The 18,549-nt window shown below is 47.1% G+C and overlaps 1 protein-coding gene across 1 annotated transcript in view; it reads right to left on the reverse strand.

Annotated features, from left to right (window-relative positions):
* Positions 1-507: 507 nt before the first annotated feature.
* Positions 508-18,549, reverse strand: part of KCNA6 (potassium voltage-gated channel subfamily A member 6) — a 39,026-nt gene continuing 20,984 nt past the window's right edge. Inside the window, exon 2 of the mRNA XM_046655615.1 lies at positions 508-765. The gene's annotated coding sequence lies outside the window, so the exon portion shown is untranslated. The remainder of the gene's footprint in view (positions 766-18,549) is intronic.

Raw genomic sequence — 18,549 nt, forward strand, 5'->3', positions numbered from 1 at the left:
CAACAACAAGAAGAGCCATGTGGGTTACACACAAGAAAGAAGCCCTTCCCTCTCCTGGGAGGCCCACACACAGCATCACCCAGGCCCTGGGTGGGCCTTGGGAAATGCCGCTCTGACCTTCACATTTGCCCACAGGCGTGTATATGTAAGAGGCAGACAACTCCTAGACCGTGGGTTACACATCTTGCTTCTTGGAGAACGTCCCCTGTCCAGGGTGCGGTCACTGCAGAGGGTAATCAAGCGCTTTTTCTGATGATCCGTGGGTGGCGCCTGGGAAGCGATTGGTGCTCTGGCATCCTGGATGAGCCTGCTTTTGTCACAACTACTTGACTTGTCTGCTTAACTTAGCTGTTGATGCTTTCACACAGTGAAACACACAGCCTCTGAGACTTTCCATATGTTTATTCGTTAGTCTTCCACAACAATCCTTTTCCTGGGTGGGTCTGTAGCACAGCCATGCACTTTCTGGCATCCCTTGACCCCTGACCTCCCAGACCTGCTCTCTTTTGCCCACATCACCAGCTTTCCCTTTCCCCCTACAGCCTCACCCCAACATCCTGGGCCCCATCTTTAACGCCGGTGGGTCAGACCTCAGCTTTTTCTAGCCTGGCCACTGCTTCTGGGAGGTCACCGCAGGGGTGTCAGGCCCAAGGAGGGGTCTCATTCGTCTTCTGGAGAAGCTGAGGGTCCGGGCCCTCTCTGTCCAGCCGCTATCAGAAATGTATGTGTAGGTCTCCTTGCTTGGACCTCTGTGCCAGCCTTTCCCTGCCAGGGAGGAATCAGAACAAAAGGAAGTGTAGTTAGTGATACGAGGGTGAGCTGCGCGAGGAATGGACCAAGAAACAGGAATGCCCTCTGGCTTCTGCGCCCAGCTCCTCTGGTATTTGCCTAGTGGTCCCCACCCAGCCTCTACTTCTGGGCTGTCTGGTTTGCTCAAGCCAAACCTGCATGACACAGGCCCTACATGGGCCCCTCAAACGCGTCAGCCTCTGTCAAGCACAAGCAACCTGAAGCCACTCCTGCAGAGGTTGTCTTTATATACTGCCTTAATTCTCTATCTTTGGTGGCCCATTAGTCCCCCAAGAATCAAGTCCAAGCAATTTACTCAACCTCCAGGCCCCTCATACAGTCTACACAGCTGGGCTCACTGCCGTCTCATACCCAGCACTGTCCACCGTGGTCCCAGAGGCCCGTCTCGGACCCTCAGCACACGCCAGGCATATCCTCCCTCCGGGAAAGAGCTCCTGCCACGGCCGGCCTCCTTCCTTATGCACCTCCAGAATGTTCTTGTTCTCCCTCCCACATTCCTCAGTCCCACCATCCTCTAGGCCCAGCCCAGCCCCACACCTGCACGGGCCTCTCTGGCCATCGCACCATGACTGATCTCTCTCCTGATTTCCTGCTCCTTTACAGTGTGTCCCACGAGATACTATACATAATTTTTTTCTACTGGAAAGTATGTGAGATTTGGGGCCCAAAGTCCAGTGTTCAACGTCTGCTCTCCTATGCCCTGAGCAAAGAAAGTCAGGCCCCTGAGCCATCCCCGTGTGCTGCGTGTCTGTCGCTACCAAAAACCACTCCAAGAGCAGGCCGGGGTTGGGCTGAAAATAAACAAAGCCAGTAACTGCCTGCAATTCTGTCTCCACGAATGTGAAACAGGGATGAGCATGATGAGGTGTGTTCCAGGCTTCCTAGGGCTGCCACGAGGACCAGATGTTTGTGAAGCTGCTTTGGAAAAGATAAAGACTTACAGAAACACCAGTAGATATTATTGTGCCTCTGCAGTAAGCTCCTGTGTAACAAAAAAATTTAATATGGGTAATTTCAATTATTTGGGAGCAAGCCCCAGGGTCCATAACGTGGAGTAGCTTGTATTTTACTAAGACCCAAAAGCATACGGAAAGCCTGGAGTCCCGGCACCAGCGTTTGCCTCGCAGCCAGGTGTCACTGACCATCTAGCTTCAGGCTCACAGGACATCACACAAGGGCTTTCCATGGCCTTCGTCCATTTGCAATAACTTCCGCAAAGTACTGAAAAACGAAGTGAAACAAAACAAAAACCTTTGTTTCCCTGTGAAATCCCAACGGTCATCAAGTGAAAGATGATACTTTAGCAAAGGGTCAAAGTGGAGTTCTTGTTGTTTCAAAGAGCAGGGAGCAGAAAACTGATTGCTCTCCTCATACACTCATGACTGGGGAGGACCCCGTCCAAGCACTGCCGCATCCAAATATGGGCCGTGTCAGGCGTCTGGACACAACTCCCAAAGGCCAAGGTCTGCATGAGGCTCAGTGCTCAGCATACGAATGCAACCACACCCCGTGCGCTCTATCCCAGGGCCGCCCACACGTCCCACCCACAGCTCCTCCGTGTTCTCAGGGAATTCATGATGCTTTTCACGTCAGCCCAAAGAAACAGCATGAGGGAAGCCCATCTGACCTAGAGTTAAAAGTGGCAGATTAAAAGCATGGGGTTTTTTTGTTTTTTTGCTCCCTCCTGAAACCCTACTAAAATAACAGTAAGGGAAATTTTTAAAGGGGGCAAGGGAGATAAAGTTACAAAGACAAAAACATCACACTAGTGGATGAAATATAACTAAAAGCCAATTTGTAGATGACAGAACACCATCGGGGACACAACATCTGCTTAGAAGAGGGGAAGATTTGAAACCTGAGTGCCTGCAGATGAGGGGCCAAGGGGATATGATGATTTACCCCCAGGGAACCCTTGGAGCTCAGGAGCTGGAGGCACCAGGTACCACAGAAGCAGGGTCTAGGGGCAGGGCTAAAAAGTGGTGGCAGTTAGATATACCTTCCAGGTCTCCTTCCCAAGCCCATAAAGCCAAACACCCAGCCATCTGCCATCCCAGCAAAAGAGGGGAACTTTAAGAATAAGCTTGACAGACAGGGCTGGACTCAAGGTCATGGATCATTGTGTACGACAGGGATGTGGCACCATACTGAAAATAGGGGGTTATTCGTAATGACGGAGTGACTGCATCCTGAACAGCAAGGTCTGACACCTCCCCTGCTCTGCTCCTCGAACACAATCAGGCAGGCAATTGAATTCTTCCTTGGAGAAACCAAAGGCTTCCAAGCGAAAATGCCTAGAGACACTGACATCTAGAGGTCCCCAGCCAGATGTCCTGGTCTCGCCTCATCGCCCTCCGGTGAACTCTCCACTCGTTAAGCCCCACAGACCAGAGCTTCCAGTCAGCCTTTTAGCTCTTCACTCTTGAAAATGAACTGCTATCCTCAAACCACAAACATCTGGGAAAGGTTCCAATAGGTCAAAACAGACCGAAGACAGAAACTCAGAGGAAACAAAATGCCAGAGACGGGGAAAAAATCTTCAAAAATATTAAAAATCCTTGGTTGAATCAGATGGAATACTTTATCCATGAAACAAGAACAGGCTGCTATAAAAAAGCAACCATCCAAGGAGAAGAAAAGAATTTTTGGAAATTAAAAGTATGATAGCCAAAACGAAACTTAAACAGAAGTTTTAGAAGATACAGTTGAGGAAATGTCCCAGAAAGTACGACAAAGTATAATGAAAAAGAGTAAAGGTAAATGTGATATTGTGAATTACAATAAGAAATAGATATTTGATCTTCCTCCGTGGGTCCTGGCTAACAGCTCCCAAATCCCAAGTCGTTTCCTGAGCATTAGAGCAACAGGGGCATGTTTTGTTATAATATTTGGTTTCTGTCCTAAGTTCCTAAAGTGGCTTCAGAGCCATAAAGGTGAAATGAGTGCCTTTTGTTACTCATAACAAGCCCCTTTCAATCACACCTAGATTTATGTTAATGAGGTGACTTTTGGAAAGCCCCTAAGAATGGGGCCTAGTTACCAGGGGAACAAACCAGGATTAGAGCGTTGGAACCGTCAGTCCCACCCAAGGACTCACCCTACCTTCCCCCACCTCCAGGGAGGGGAGAGGAGCTGGAGGTTGAATCAACTGCTAATGGCCAATGATTTAATCAGCCATGCCTATGAAATGCAGCCTCCCTAAAAACTCAAAGGACGGGGTTCGGAGAGCTTCTGAGTTGGTGACCATGTAGAGTTGCTGGGAGAATGATGCACCTGGGGGAAGGCATGGGAGCTCCGGGCCCCTTCCCACATACCTTGCCCCATATATCTCCTCCATCTGGCTGTTCCTGAACTATATTCTTTCATAATAAATCCATAATCTGGTAAGCAAACTTTTCCTGAGTTCTGTGAGCTGCTCTAACAAATTAATTGAACCTGAGGAGAGGATTATGGAAACCTCAGATCAATAGCAGGCAGGTCAGAAGCCCAGGTAACCACCTGGACTTTTGACTGGCGTCTGAAGTGGGGAGAGGAGCAGTCTCGTGGGACTGAGCCCTTAACTCGTGGGATCTGATGCTATGTCTAGGTAGATGCTGTCAGAATTGAGGTAGATTGTAGGACACCCAGCTGGTATTTGGAAATCTTGAGAACTGCTTGGTTTGGGAAACTTCCCACACACACGTTTAGTGACCAGTAGTGCTGTGAATATAGTGTAAGTGTGGACGAGACACACAGAGGAGGGTTTGTCCTTAGAATACAGAAATTTGAGAACCAGTCCAGGAGATCCAAAGTTGACTAACAGGAGTTCTAGAAAAAGAGAACGGACCAAAAAAGAATGGAAGAAAACCACTAAAGAGATAATTCAAGAAAATGTTCAAGAACTGAAAAACAAGCATTTCCAGACCCAGAGTGCCCACTGAATGCCCGTGAAAATGGATAAAAATAGACCTACATGAAGGCACAGCCGCCGCCTGAAACTTGGGAATTAGGATGGCAGCAGATTTTACCAAAAGCAAAACATAAAAAGCTGGAAGCCAATGAGGGGGTTTTCAACCCAAAATGCTATACTCATTCAAGCTGGAAACCACCTGTCACAGAGCCGTGAGGGGAATCCCTGGGTACCAGTGAAGGGCTGTGCCAGGACGGTAGGTGTGCAATGCGCCCAGACCACACTGGAGCAGAGGATGGAGGGGCCCAGGCAGTTGGGATGATGGGAAAGACAGCCTGGTGTGTCAGCAGATAGTAGAAAGAGATTTACACGTCCAGTGAGACGTCTACTGAGCCCCATTCTCCTTTTGGGTATCAAACAGTGACAGGTACAAAGAAAATTAAGCAATGAAAAAGAAGGTATTGAGTAACTCCAGAGGAAAATGAAAAATAGCGCAAGGAGGGAAATTTAATCACAGCACAGCACACTACATGGCTCAATGAGGAATAATATTTACAGTCTTAATAAAGTAGGACTGAATATGAGTGAATAAGTATTGTGACACTTACACTGGCATGGGTTGAGAAGCACGTGCGTCTCTACTGTGGAGAGCCATGGCGGATGGTGTAAGAAAGCTAAACCCTGATCTTCCAGAGGAGGAGGCTGAATTTTCTAAGACTTAAGAAATAAGACAAAAAAGCAATGAAAGTGCATTATTGAGAAATACAGTGGCAAGTCTAGAAGAAAGAGCTAGAGAGTTGAAAGAGATTATTTCTGGAAGGTGCAAGATGGGGATGGAAAGGGAGGAAGCTGGGGACTCTCATTTTTGGTTATAAGCCCTGTTGAAATATTTTATCTTTTTTAAGCTTTGACTAATATTTTAGCTTAAAGGAAATGGAATAATATGTGAAAATTTCCCTAAACTGGAAGACAGGAGTCTCCAAATTGAAAAGCCCAAGTTCTAGGGTTTCCAGATTTAGCAAAAACAAACAAAAACAAAAGAGGACACCCAGTTAAATTTGAATTTCATAAACAATGAATAATCTTTTAGTAAAAGTGTGTCCTAAATATTGCAAAAATTACTTGCAGTTTATCTGAAATTCAAATTTAACGGGGGGGTCCTCTGTTTCATCTAGCAACTCCATACCCAACACACGCATCCTAAGATACATAGCTGTGATGTTGCAAAGCACCGGGGACAGAGAGAAGATGTCAACAACTTCCAGAAGGAAAAAAATGCCAAATGTCACAAAGAAATCAGAAAAGCATCGACTTCTCACAGAACAATTGGAAGCTTGGACAGAGTGGAGCAAAGCCTTCAGAAGTCTGAAGAAAAATGATGTCCATCCCGGCATCTTAACATCCACCCAATCATTAACGGAGTTCGAGAACTGAACTCCATTAAACATGCCTAAAGGCATTTTTAGGCACGCAAAGCTTCAAAAATGTACCTCCCCTTTACCCTTTCTCAGAAAACTACTGGAGGATTTGCCCCACCAAAAGAAGAAACAAACCAACAAAGAAGAGAACGTGTGGTGCAGGAAAACAGAGACCCAATGTGGGAGAGAAGGGAAATGAATGCCCAGGACACAAGCTGCAAGGAGGCAGAGAGGCAGCAGATAAGACTGGAGTGGGAGAGTGGAAGGCTCCAGAAGGGAAGGCACCAGAGGGGAAAAAAAGGAACTAATAGAGAGCCTGATGTATTTGACCACATGGAAAATGGTGTTTGGATGGGTTTTCCAACTCTGTGGGAGAGGTTGGAAAGAATTTCAAACAAGGTACACAGAAAATTAAGCAGGTGAAGAAAATGAGGCAATTTTTAACAAAATGTTTAAAGGAGATTAAATGAACTTTACCATAATATACTGCTTGGCAATGCAGAAAATAACATTTGATAGTGATGACATAACCACCGAACGCTGATTTAACTGAAAAATTATGTTGAAGCAGAGAAAGTGCTTCAGACAAAGATGAGCGGTAATGTCCCATCACCCAGGGCAAAGTCAAAGTCCCCACAGCAGCCCACAAGGCCCCGCACAATCACGTTGCCCCACCTCAGTGCTCTGATTTTATCCCTTACAGCTCCCCCTCATCCACCTTGCCCCAGCAATAAGGGCCTCTTTGCTGTTCTGCTCCTCAGTTACACCACATGTTTTCCCACCTCAGGGCCTTTGCACTTGCTGTTTCCTTGCTTAGAATGCCCTTCTCCACCCACCCACAGGGCTCCCTCTGCCATCCCTCAGGTCTGTGCTCAGATGCCACCTTCTCAGTAAGGTCATTCCCTTCCTCCACTCCTGTATTTAATATTGCATTTCTTCCCCCACATTCCGTCCATCATCCCCATGGATGCTCATTTTTCTCCATATTGTTCTTAGCCATCTCTCCATGGAGCACCACCTCTATATAACGAGATGGTGACGGTGACATTTTATTTAAACGTTCGCTTATTCCCCCACTGCAGGGAAAGCTCTGTTTAAGGCAGGGAATATTGTCCCCTACCTGTATCCATCGTTTGTCCACTAATGTACCCGTGCTGAGTGACCAGCACGAAGCAGGAGCTTTATAAATATTTGTTAAATGAAAAGAGAAATCAAGAAATAGCAATGTAAGCCTTTCCTGAGGAAAACAAAGGTAGACACGAGAAACAAACTGCTCAGATAAGTGAGGGTGGTGGGCTCCACGGACCTGGTAACGAGCCGGGCTGGGGCTGTTGGTCTTCCATAAAAGCCTTGGACTATTCAGCTTTTCAAACCGTGCGTATGTATTACTTTAATAAAAATTCAAATGATTTTTAAAATATGCTCACTGTTTCCACCCCCCCACCCAAATCACATGTCATCCCCATATCAAAAGGAAGTGATGGCTGGACTTCCTGTTCTTTTGTGTTATTAATCTGAGAAGCCTTCCTCTCCCTCTCATCCACCGCCTTTTCTCTAACCCACCACCTCCAACCCATCCCCGAGGCCTGAGGCTCTCGCCTCCCCACAGCTCTCCAGCCCATTCACCTCTTTCTATCCCCGTCACTATCACCCTAGTGCCATCTTTCACCTGGACGTTGGCAAAAGTTTTGTAATGTCCACCTGCATCCATTCAGTCCATCCAATCCATTACACTGTGGTCAGCCTGATATTTTCAAACACAAATTTGATCCTATCGCACCACTGCCACTTGCTTAAAACAGGCCCATGGCATCCCATTGCTCCTGGGCTAAAGATAAAGCTCTTAAGCCTCCAACCTCACTCCATGCTTGCCCTTTCCCTTGCCACCCCAGTCTCTTGTTCTCACCATGTTAACCCCACCACAGGGCCTTTGGACATGCTGTTCCCTCTGCTTGGAATACTGTTTCCAGAGCCTTTGTCTATTTACCTCCTGCTGATCATTCAAATACCAGCTAAAAAGTCATTCAGTCAAGTCCCCTATTTTCGGCTCTCACAACACAGGTATGTGCATATCTGTACCTTGTAACACTGGTCACAGTTGCAGTTTTACATCTGGCCTTATTGGATTAACATGTGTCTCCACCCCCACCATCATCACACACCACACACACACACACACACACACACACACGCACAGGCACACGCACACACACTCAAGCTCCATTCAAGGAGGAAATCATTTGTTTCACTTATCATTATACATAGTAGGAGCTCAGTAAATGTCTATTGAATAATTTGTTGAAACACTACATTTACTACCACAATAAGCACTCTGTACTACCTGGGTGTGAATAACATTTATTCATCTGTCTCGTCACTACTCTAAAATTCTCGGGCTCGGAGACTGCATGCTTTTTTTAAAGCCCTGCCACTCACTCCTCTCTACACTTCCAGTTCCCATTTTCACATATAATTTCTGAAATTGCGTATTGACGCAAAGTGTGCAGGAGATCATGTGTTGAAGGGGGTTTCTATCCTGGAGAGCTAGCATTACAAAATCCTTCCTTACACTTTGCTTTTTAGACACAGTCATCCCCGATGTATTGCTAGCACTTCACATATGATCTTTAAATATGTTATCTTCTTTCACGATTCAACACAGATTTAATTGGCTGAATTCCAGTGAACATCTGATTGAAGCTAAAGATTAGCACTTTAGGCAAACCTAATGATTTTTATCTTGTCCCAACTCTATTCAGTTTAACACTTAAGCTTTGTGCTGTAGATTTCTCTGTTTTCCCTTGATTTTTATAAAATAAGGGCAAAAAAGGCAACAAAAGTGGCCAAATTATTGCACATACATACTGAGCAGAAAAGATGGGACACTGGCCAGCTCACAGAGCCACCATGAGATGGACCATTTGTCAGTTAATGCACAAAATTCCAAGTCCAGCATAAGATAGGGCACGAGGGGCTTCTAAATTGGAACATCTAATACTGAGCACCACTTGTTTACACTTCTTGTGCAATTAGGGAGCACCTAATAATCCAATATTAAATCAACCCTTTGCTTGGTAAAACAAGTTTAAATTCATCCATTTTCTTCTTTCTACTTATTCAGAATTTTATAACACACCAAATATTCATTAAAGTTCCTTCTAAAAAATAAGGCTATTGGGTTGCCTTCCTTTGCATTAACTCCCCTTCAGACACAAGCTGCAGGAGTCATGGGGAGCCTGAATTTTTTATGTCTGTAATATAACACAAGTGAACAACTAAATTGGAGAATCCCCTGTGTATATTTTTAAAACATCCCTTCCTTTGCCCCCCAAACCGGTCTCTGTCAATAACTATTGGGGGTCACTGCCCAGAGCTGGGCCGTGCCACATCAGCAGGGAAAGGCTGGCACCAGAATCTGGGCGATCCTGCCTCTTGCTGCACCCACTGTTAACCACTGACCACTCAATCTCGTCTACACTCGCTGCTCTTGTCACCGTTGTCGGAGTTAGGCTCAACAATTGTTTCCCAACCATTCTTGCCATTTCCGTGAGTGATGTGGAATTTGGCATTCCCGGAAACCTTGAACTTGGGAGAATTTTCGGCTCCTCCGGGGTATGTCACCAAGCCCTGTGCATTCCCCGAGAGGTGGAGTAGCGGCCTCCACAAGTGTAGGGCTGCAGCTGGGCCTGCAGACGCCACGGGAAAAGCGCCAGGGCTCTCTCAAGGCTCAGTGTTCCGCACAGTCTCTTTTGTCCAGTTTTGTTGAGCCATAACTGACATACAGCACTGTGCAAGTTTAAGGCGTAGAGCATGGTGATTTGACTTACACGTATTGTAAGTGATTACCACAATGAGTTCAGTTATCATCTCATACAGACAGAAAAAGAGAAAAAAGATTCATTTTTCCTTGTGATGAGATCTCTTAGGATTTACCCTCCTAACAACTTCCAAATACCCCGTCCAGCAGTGTTCGCCGGAGTCATCACGCTGTGCGTCGCATCCCCAGCACTGATGTATCTTATAACCGCAAGTGTGGACCTTTGATCGCCTGCGTCCATCCCCTGCGCCTGCCCCCCACGGGTGCTGACCACAAATCTGATCTCTTTTTCCATGAGTTCAGTATTTTTTTGTTCTTGTTTTTTTTAAATTCCTCGTATGAATAAGATCATACAGTATTTGTCTTCCTCTGTCTGACTTATTTCACTTAATGCCCTCAAGCCCATCCATATTGTCACAAATGGCAGAATTTCCTTCTTTTTATGGCTGAAAATATTCCACCATGATCTTTAAGAGCAAGTAAATTACAATCATCGATAAAATTCAAATTAAACAAGATAGTATTTAATTCCCATCACATTAACAGTGGCCCCTCCCAACCTAATCCAGAGCTGGTAGGGTGCCATAAACACTCACTCAGAGCAGGCGGCTTCTTCTGTCTGTTTGCCTCTCACTTTCTATAACCATTCATTATCACTTTTCAAGATGGAAATAATTTTTTCTGATCCTAAAACATACACATTCATTGTAAACAATTCAGGCACTGCAGAAAACTATCAAAAAGAAACTGAAAATCACACATTTCCCTTCAACCCAGAGAAAAACGCATCGCCTTTGGGGTCACCGGGAGCTGCTCTCAGCCCGTCACTCACTTGGTTACTTCTCACTTGACAAAAGGAAATAATAATTGAAGTGGGCTCACAGAGTGAGGACTGAAGGCAAGGTTTGTATACGGCAGTGTTCAGTGACTGGAAGCTGTGGCTGTTACTATTACTGATACACTTCCAGTCTTTTCTTACGCATATTTACATATATGTCAGTGTGCACTTTTTATGTTCCTACAAGTGGCTTTTGTGTGTTGAAAAGATTATTTAGAAGACATATTGCTTTGATAAATAAATACTCAATTTGTTAAGGTTATAAATCTTCACATTGAGTTTTTCCTGAAGCTTTTGAGTTCAACTGACAAATTTTATTACTCTATTCACAAGCCGAGCTTGCCTGTTTTGTTTTCCAGAAGCCTGAACTCCTTGAGGGTCTTTGAAAGGAACAAGAAAAGAACAACTTTAAGGATCTGTGTTATAGACTCAATGTTCACGTCTCCTCAAAATTCACGTGCTGAAGCCCCAACCCCCAGTGTGGCTATACTTGGAGATTGGCCTTTACAGAAGTAATTAAGCTTAAATGAGGCCATAGCGGTAGGCCTGGTCCTATGGGATTGGTGTCCTTATACAAGAGGGAGAGACACTAGAGCTCGCTGGCTTGCCCTCTGAGCAGATGGAGGAAGGGTCATGTGAGGGCACAGAGAGAAGTTCAGAGGTCAGCAGCAGGGGAAGAACAGGGACCCACTCACCACCAGATGGGAGCATCCCTGGAGACGGCCAGATTTCGGAGGGAATGGCTGTTGATGCTCAAAGGTGGCCAGACCTGAGGCACAGGGCTCCCAGCCCAGCAGCGAAGCTGCAGGGCCACTAGTGGGTTCATGACCTGAGGTTTAGACCTAGTCTGAGTTGCAGGTTGAGCAAATAAAAATACAGGATCCACAGTTAAATTTGAATGTCAGATGGTTTTGCAATATTTGGGACATTCTTATACAAAAAATTATTGACTGCTTACCTGGAATTCAAATTAGCCGAGCCTCCTGTATTGTGTCTGGCAACCTTGCCCAGCACAGGCACGACCTTCTGGAGGACATTTCAGTAACACATGTCGAAACATTTAAGGCGTACCTAATTGTTAGCACATCAATTCCACTTCTAGGAATCTAGTCACAAGAAACCATTAGATAATAGAGAAATATGTACAGGTAAGGATATTGATCAGTGTATTGCTTATAATCATGAGCAATTGAATTACTGGAACTGTGGTTAAACAATTATGGTAATTTTGTTCAAATGTATGCAGCCTTAAAATGATAATTTTTTAAACTCATATTTACTAATATGATAAGACGTTCAGAATGTATCATCAAATTTAAAAAGGTAATAATGTAACTTTAAGTTCGATTTTATTTTTAACTAAATATTTTACCTGTAGCCCCCACACACATACGAAAAATATCCGGATAATTATAGCAAGACGCTGACAAGAGTTATCTCTGGACGGTGGGACTGTTGGTGAGTTTTATTTTGCCCTATAACCCTTTATGCATATATTATCTTAATTATCAGAATAAAACAAGAAAGCTATTATGATTTTGAAAAAAAAGTACTAGCAACTTTAAAAACTTTATGCAAAAGCATGATTCTTTGACAATTCTGTAATCTTAAAATCTGAAGCAATGAGTCCACGCTTGGATTCAGGAATTCTTTATCGGAAGTCATGGACGTGTTCCTCGTCCTATTTTGGTGCTGATTTCTCCAAGCTGCGACATCTTTCTCTTGCTAAAAGACCCTGAATGCAGTCTATATTTGCTGTTTTTGTTTACTTGCTTGTTGAGGGGGAGGGTTTTTTTTTGGCTATCCAACATCCATTTTATCCCTTCTTTTCATTACAGAGCACAAATTTTCCTCTGGAGAAACATCTCCACACCCCATGTTCAGTCCACATGCTTTGGGTAAAACTGACTCCAACCTTGGCTCCAAGGGTGTACACATGACCCAGATATGTCCACTCAGAACACATGATTCCCCTGACCTAATAATTTGCCCAGATAAGAGGATGAAGTGGAATTCTGACCAATGAAAATTAGATCATGTATTTTTTCAGTTGAGTAGAAGCATTCTTTTTTTAATTGGATTAGAAACTGGGAGGATATATGCCTGGAGTTACTAGCCATCTTACTGCTATCTGAAGCCAACATGGACAGCAGAAGTGCATTAAAAAAGATGAAAAACTTTTTTACCTCCTGGATCATACTGTACCTGAAGCCCAAATTTATTTTGTTTAATTTTATTATTTTCAAGTACATAGTATGGACCTTAGACTTATCATCAATTTTCCAGCAAAGGCTCCAGTTAATTTAATTGGCATGAGAATGAAATTAATTGAGTCTACTAGCATTAGCTGAAAACACTACTTATAGGTATGGTAGAATTTCAGGGGTGGAAATACCCTAAGGAGCAGGCTTGCCAGGTATCCTGTATATACAGGACATGTCCTATATTTAATGGTTTTGTTCTTCTTCTTGTATTAGTTTCTTGGGTCACCCTAAATGTCCTGCATTCAGCTTTTTTCCAATAAATTACAAAGTACAGCAGTTAGGGCTTTTTATCAAATTCATCTGGGCATCCTGTACTGTCATTTGCTAAGTTTGGTAACCCTACCAAGGAGTTATTCAACCCCTGCGACCTACCATGCCTCTCCCTGCTCTATAGCATCTCTGCCGACTGAAGCCCAATGTTAGATGAACTTATAGGACTTAATAAATTTCTCTTTTTTGATTAAGTTGGTTTGAGCCAGAATTTTAGTCTCTTGTAACCAAAAGAAGGCTAATTGGACCTAATTAATTACAGAACCACCAACACTAACCTCTATAGCTAATTACAATAATAACTGTGTTTTTTAAATCACTTACTGTGTTTAATATACTTTAGAAACCTTGTCTCATGAATCAGCCTACTCGTCCTTTGAGATACACATTATTTTCTCTGTTTCACAGATGAGGAATCTGGGGTTCCACGAGGTTAAAGAATTCACCCTGAGTCACACGGCTGGCTGGATGGAAGCAGGACCCCAGACACCAGCTCCACGTTCTTCCACTGCACCATACTCTCTTCTAGTCCAGACTTAGAGATCTGAACTCTGCTCCCACGCCACAGAGAGAAGGCTTTTATCGGGCTTGGGGTCACTAGCGCTGGCGCTAAAATAACCACCAGGAAGCTTAACTTCCCACGAAGAGCTCGGATTTGGGGCCAAGCGCATGAAAAGTATGCAAACAGAGCCTCAGTTAAAGTGGGAGAAGGAGTCCCCTCGGTACAGCCATTTTCTCTGGGTTCCAAGCAAGGGCCAAAATCTGAAAGCCAGTTTGTGGCTCACTTGAGTAGCGTCAAATGCCAGCCAGCACCGCGCAATCTCCAAAGCAGTGTTCAAAGCTGACTCCATCGTTGAAATTAACCGGATAACTGCAAGTTTCCCACTTCATGTGGACACTGCCTAAAGCTGTGTAAGTTGGCCATGAACTGCATATACATGCAGACCTGAGACAAAGGAACCACCAGATTTCCAATAAATCATTTCGGTTTTTCACAAAAATATAAAAATATGTAAGGGGCCAGTCCCGGGGGCCTAGTGGTTAAGTTTGCTGAGCTCCACTTCTGCAGCTCAGGTTTGGTTCCTAGGCGCAGACCTACACCACTCATCTGTCACTGGCCATGCTGTGGCAGCAACTCACATTAAAAAAGAGGAAGATTGGCAGTGGATGTTAGCTTAAAGCGAATCTTCCTCAGCAAAAAAAAATAAATATATATATATATATAAAATGTTTCCTGCACATTTACCTGTGACATGACAGTTTATGTGCAATTCATCTCATGTTTATTATTTCTCACAGTAACCCCATATCCCTCTCAAGAAACTGAGGTAGAGCAGAGAGGTGACAGGCTCCTTTCAAAGTCAGGCAGCATGTCAACAGCAAACGGATAAAACAGTTTCTCACTTTCCAGAGGCGAGTGAGTGTCCTGGGCCATCACATCACGTTTTCTTTAGGCTGCACCTGAGAAGCAGCCGGCGTCAAGGAAAGCGCTGGGGATGTCCCGGGTCTCTGCCCACAGGGCTCACGGGCAGCCTCCCGGTGGATGGCACGAGGCTACTGCTTCCCGGGGCACCGAGGCAGCAGCAGGGGCTCCTGTGGAAGCCTGGAGGAATGGAGGCTGGCTGGCAAAGTTTTCCGTTTCTTTCTGAATCAATCTACTTCTCCAACATCTCCACTTGACCATTTCCTGGCAGCCCTGAATATTTTAAGGAGGAAGTTCCAGAAATAAAAGAGAAGTTGTCCCCCTCCAAGCAGGCTGAGGGACGGCTTCTCAGGCCCTGGGGAGGGTCAAGGGGAGACCAGTGTAGCCGCAGGAGATGGAATTTGTGACACTAGGCTCCTGAGGTCGGTAGGATGATGACAACCACCCACGCCCCACCTCCACGGCGCGGCATGCCCTTGGAGTGCGCCTGCGCATTTCCCACCCCTGAGAAACTCTGGGAGAACAGCTTCTGCAGCCTGGCGCGGCAGCACCCCGATACAAAGGTCCTTTTCAAACGCACCTCTGAGCCGCAGGGCCCCCACTCAATGCGTCCATCCAGGAGCGCCTCGCAGATGTTCAGGAAGCGACTGCAACCTCTTCTACCCGCTTCCTGCAAGAGCCATCCGGTGGTGGCACCCCAAGGGCAGCGCCTTGAGAAAGGTCCCCCGCGCACGCAATAAAGGGGTGCATTCTCCGCAGAGGATTTAAAAACAGTAATGAAACTGACCAAAAGTTATTTTCACACGTGCCAGCAGTTATAAACAGTGTCAGTGATAAAATACTCCTCCCAACTAGGGTGGACCACCTGCCCCCACGACTGGCTGCGCCAGCCGCTGCTCCCACCGGGACCCCACCCTCTCGTCTCTTTCTCACTCCTTCCTCACTTCAGCCACAGGGATCACTCCAAAATGGCACCTGAGCGTGTCATGCCTCTGATTTAAAATGCTTGCTTGCTCCGAGGGCCTTCGGAACGAATCCAGCTTCTAGCAGCTTCGTGGCTCTTCACAGTCTTGAGTCCAACCTCTTTTTCCAGCCTCCCCTGCACCCTTTCTCCCATGCCATGTGTCCTAGGCTCCCAGTTCTTGAACACTTTATCCCATCTTTGGGCCCCCTTGCCTTTGTTCAAGCCATTGTTTCTATTAAGAATTTTCTTTTCAATCTTGAAGACTCCGAGTCATCTTGCAAGACTCAGCTGATGTGTCAACTCCTCTGGGAAACCTTGCCTGACTCCCTCCAGCCCTGGAAGAATTCACCACTCTTCTTCCCTTACCCGGAGCGCCTGCTACATGCCCCACTCAGTCACTTACTGCAGTCGCCCCCACCACCACTGCCATTGAGCAGTTCCCCATGTGGCCTCCAAGACTCATTCCTAATTCCAGCCTCCGTGAAAGCAGCCAGGAAAGTGGACCTTTGCTCTCTCTCTGCCTCCTGCAAGTCACCCCAAAGGGAGCTGGTCACAGATTTTGGTTCCAAGGTCCAGGAATAAAAGACACCCCCTCCGCTCGCCTGCGGTCGCAGCTGTGTGTCAGCTCAGCCTTTACTCCTGAGCCCTGAGCTGCAAGTACCTGGGGGCTGCTTGAATGCTGATAAACTTGTCCCTTGATTCCTGCATCCATCTGTGCCTGTCACCCCCTCAGTCAGAACCTGGTAGCAAGGAGGGGGAACAGCATGGCAGGGTCTGGGCCCTCCTGTGAGCCCCGAAAGCCTGCTCCCCCCTGCCCTCTGCCACCTGCCCCGCTGTACCACCGTCAGTTGTTCACTTGGGGCTGCCGTCCGCTGTGATGGCCTTCCTCAAGAGGTCAAGGTTTGCTCACTCTCTCCAGGGCCCGGCACAAGCAGGCTTAATATAAACGTTGAAAATAAAAGAGGGTACAAGACACCATGTAAGGTGCTTCCTCCACACCCTACTGACTCCCAGCCCAGCTGCCATCCCCTGCCCCCGCTTCTTTGCTCCCAGAATCCCCATTTTGTCCAGGTTTCTAGAAGCCAAATGCTCCACAGAGGCTGGGTCCCTCCCCAGCCCTGCGGAGGCCTCCAGCTGAGTCTAAACCGACGGTGGTAATCCCACTCACCTCGGCCGAAGCCGGTCAGGATGGGCCTGCACCCCAACCATGGCCTAAGGGAGGCTGGTGGGAAACGCTGGGGAAGGTTTCCTCATTCTTAGACAGGCTCATCCCCTCCTGCCTTCGGACACTGGTGTGAGGACGTGCTGCCCGGAACTGCTGCCGCCATGTGTGAGCATAAGGGGGCAGCGGGTGAGGCCCAGAGGGCGGAATCCTCTGAGCCTGACATCACGGCCAGCAGCAGACCCATGTCAAAAATGGTTCAAACGCCCCGCCTCCCTTTGCAATGGGACTTCGAAGCTCCTCCCACCCAGAGGCGGAGCCTGTTTCCCCAGGACTTGAGTCCAGTCCTCCGGCTGGCGGGTGACTGCCTTTAGCCAAGAGTGCGCGGCAGAGGTGACTGCACCAGTGCCAAACCTTGGTCCCAAGTGGCTTTCACGCTCCTGCTCTTGCTCTTGGGCCCCTGCATCCGCCGTGAGAAACAGCCCAGGCCGCCTGCGAGAGGGACGGGCACGACGCACGGGAGAGCCGGCTCCCGGCCCAGGGCCAGCGAAAGCCCAGAGACGGCGGCACCCGATCGCCCAGAGCCCACGGCAGAGGCCTGGAGCGCAGGCCCGGGCACTGATCACCAGCCCGGGAGCGGTCCCTCCCCGAGACTCCATGTTATGTGAGATAATAAATGTTCTCTTGTTCTTTGGGTTTTTGTTTTTAAATGCCACAGTCAAATGCAGACAATAGTCCCTGACGAGGAACGAAAAGACGAGCTGGGGCCCGCCTTCAAGGATTACAGTCCAATTGGACTTAAGACATATTTTTCAACTGGGCTGTCAATCCTTTGAGGGAGGCACTCGTGCTTTGTGTGTCTGCAGAAAGGATTAGAGCCAGACCTGTGCCCAGCAACACAAGGTAACCTCCGCTAAGTAAAAATGGGCGCGCCCGTCCTCCCGGAGGAGCCTGGGGAGAGCTGGGCCGGCTTTGAAGGAGGTGCAGGATGTAGGGAGACGGGGATAGAGGGGCGGTGGAGAGGGGCGGGCTCCGACCTGGGCCTGGAGCGATGGACAATCCACAGGGATTTGTTCTGCGAGGAGGTGAATGGCGAGGAGTGGAGCTCAGATGTGATGATTTAGGGTGTGAAGGACACAACGAGAAAGAATAGCATTCTCAGTGCAGGCCCAGCAAACATTCGTCCTATGAGGTCACAGGCAGAGCTGCTGGAGGCACAAGGCAGGGTCCTCCCTCCGTAGCCACCCTCAAAAGAGTTTCAAAAAGCACATCCTCTCAGAGGTCATCAGGTCAGTGCCCATGACCTCTGCAGTGACCAGGCCTGAAGAATCCCTTTCCGCCTGTGTCCCTGTACCCTTCACCTTCTCTCACCTGGTGGGCTTACTGCCAGCCAGGGGGCTGGGAGGTCACAGAGCAGACCTTTAATAAAGGTTGAAGGGTGGGCTGAACAGATGTCACAAGCTGGAAGAAAAGCACCAGAGAACTACCTCATTCTTTCAAATTTGCCAGGGTCGGCCACGTCTCTCTCCATACCCGAGTTGCCTAAGCCTGAGAGGAATGGTCATGGGCCAGCAGGAAGACAGCCAGCTCAGTGTAGGGGCGTCCCCTTGGGAGCCTGGAGAGGAGGCAAAAGAAAGTGCTCTGTTCTCTGGTTCCAACTGCAAACATGAAGGCACTAAATAATTCCCAAACCA

This window comes from Equus quagga, chromosome 1 (genome assembly GCF_021613505.1).
Source record: "Equus quagga isolate Etosha38 chromosome 1, UCLA_HA_Equagga_1.0, whole genome shotgun sequence".
NCBI classification, from domain to species: Eukaryota; Metazoa; Chordata; class Mammalia; order Perissodactyla; family Equidae; genus Equus; species Equus quagga.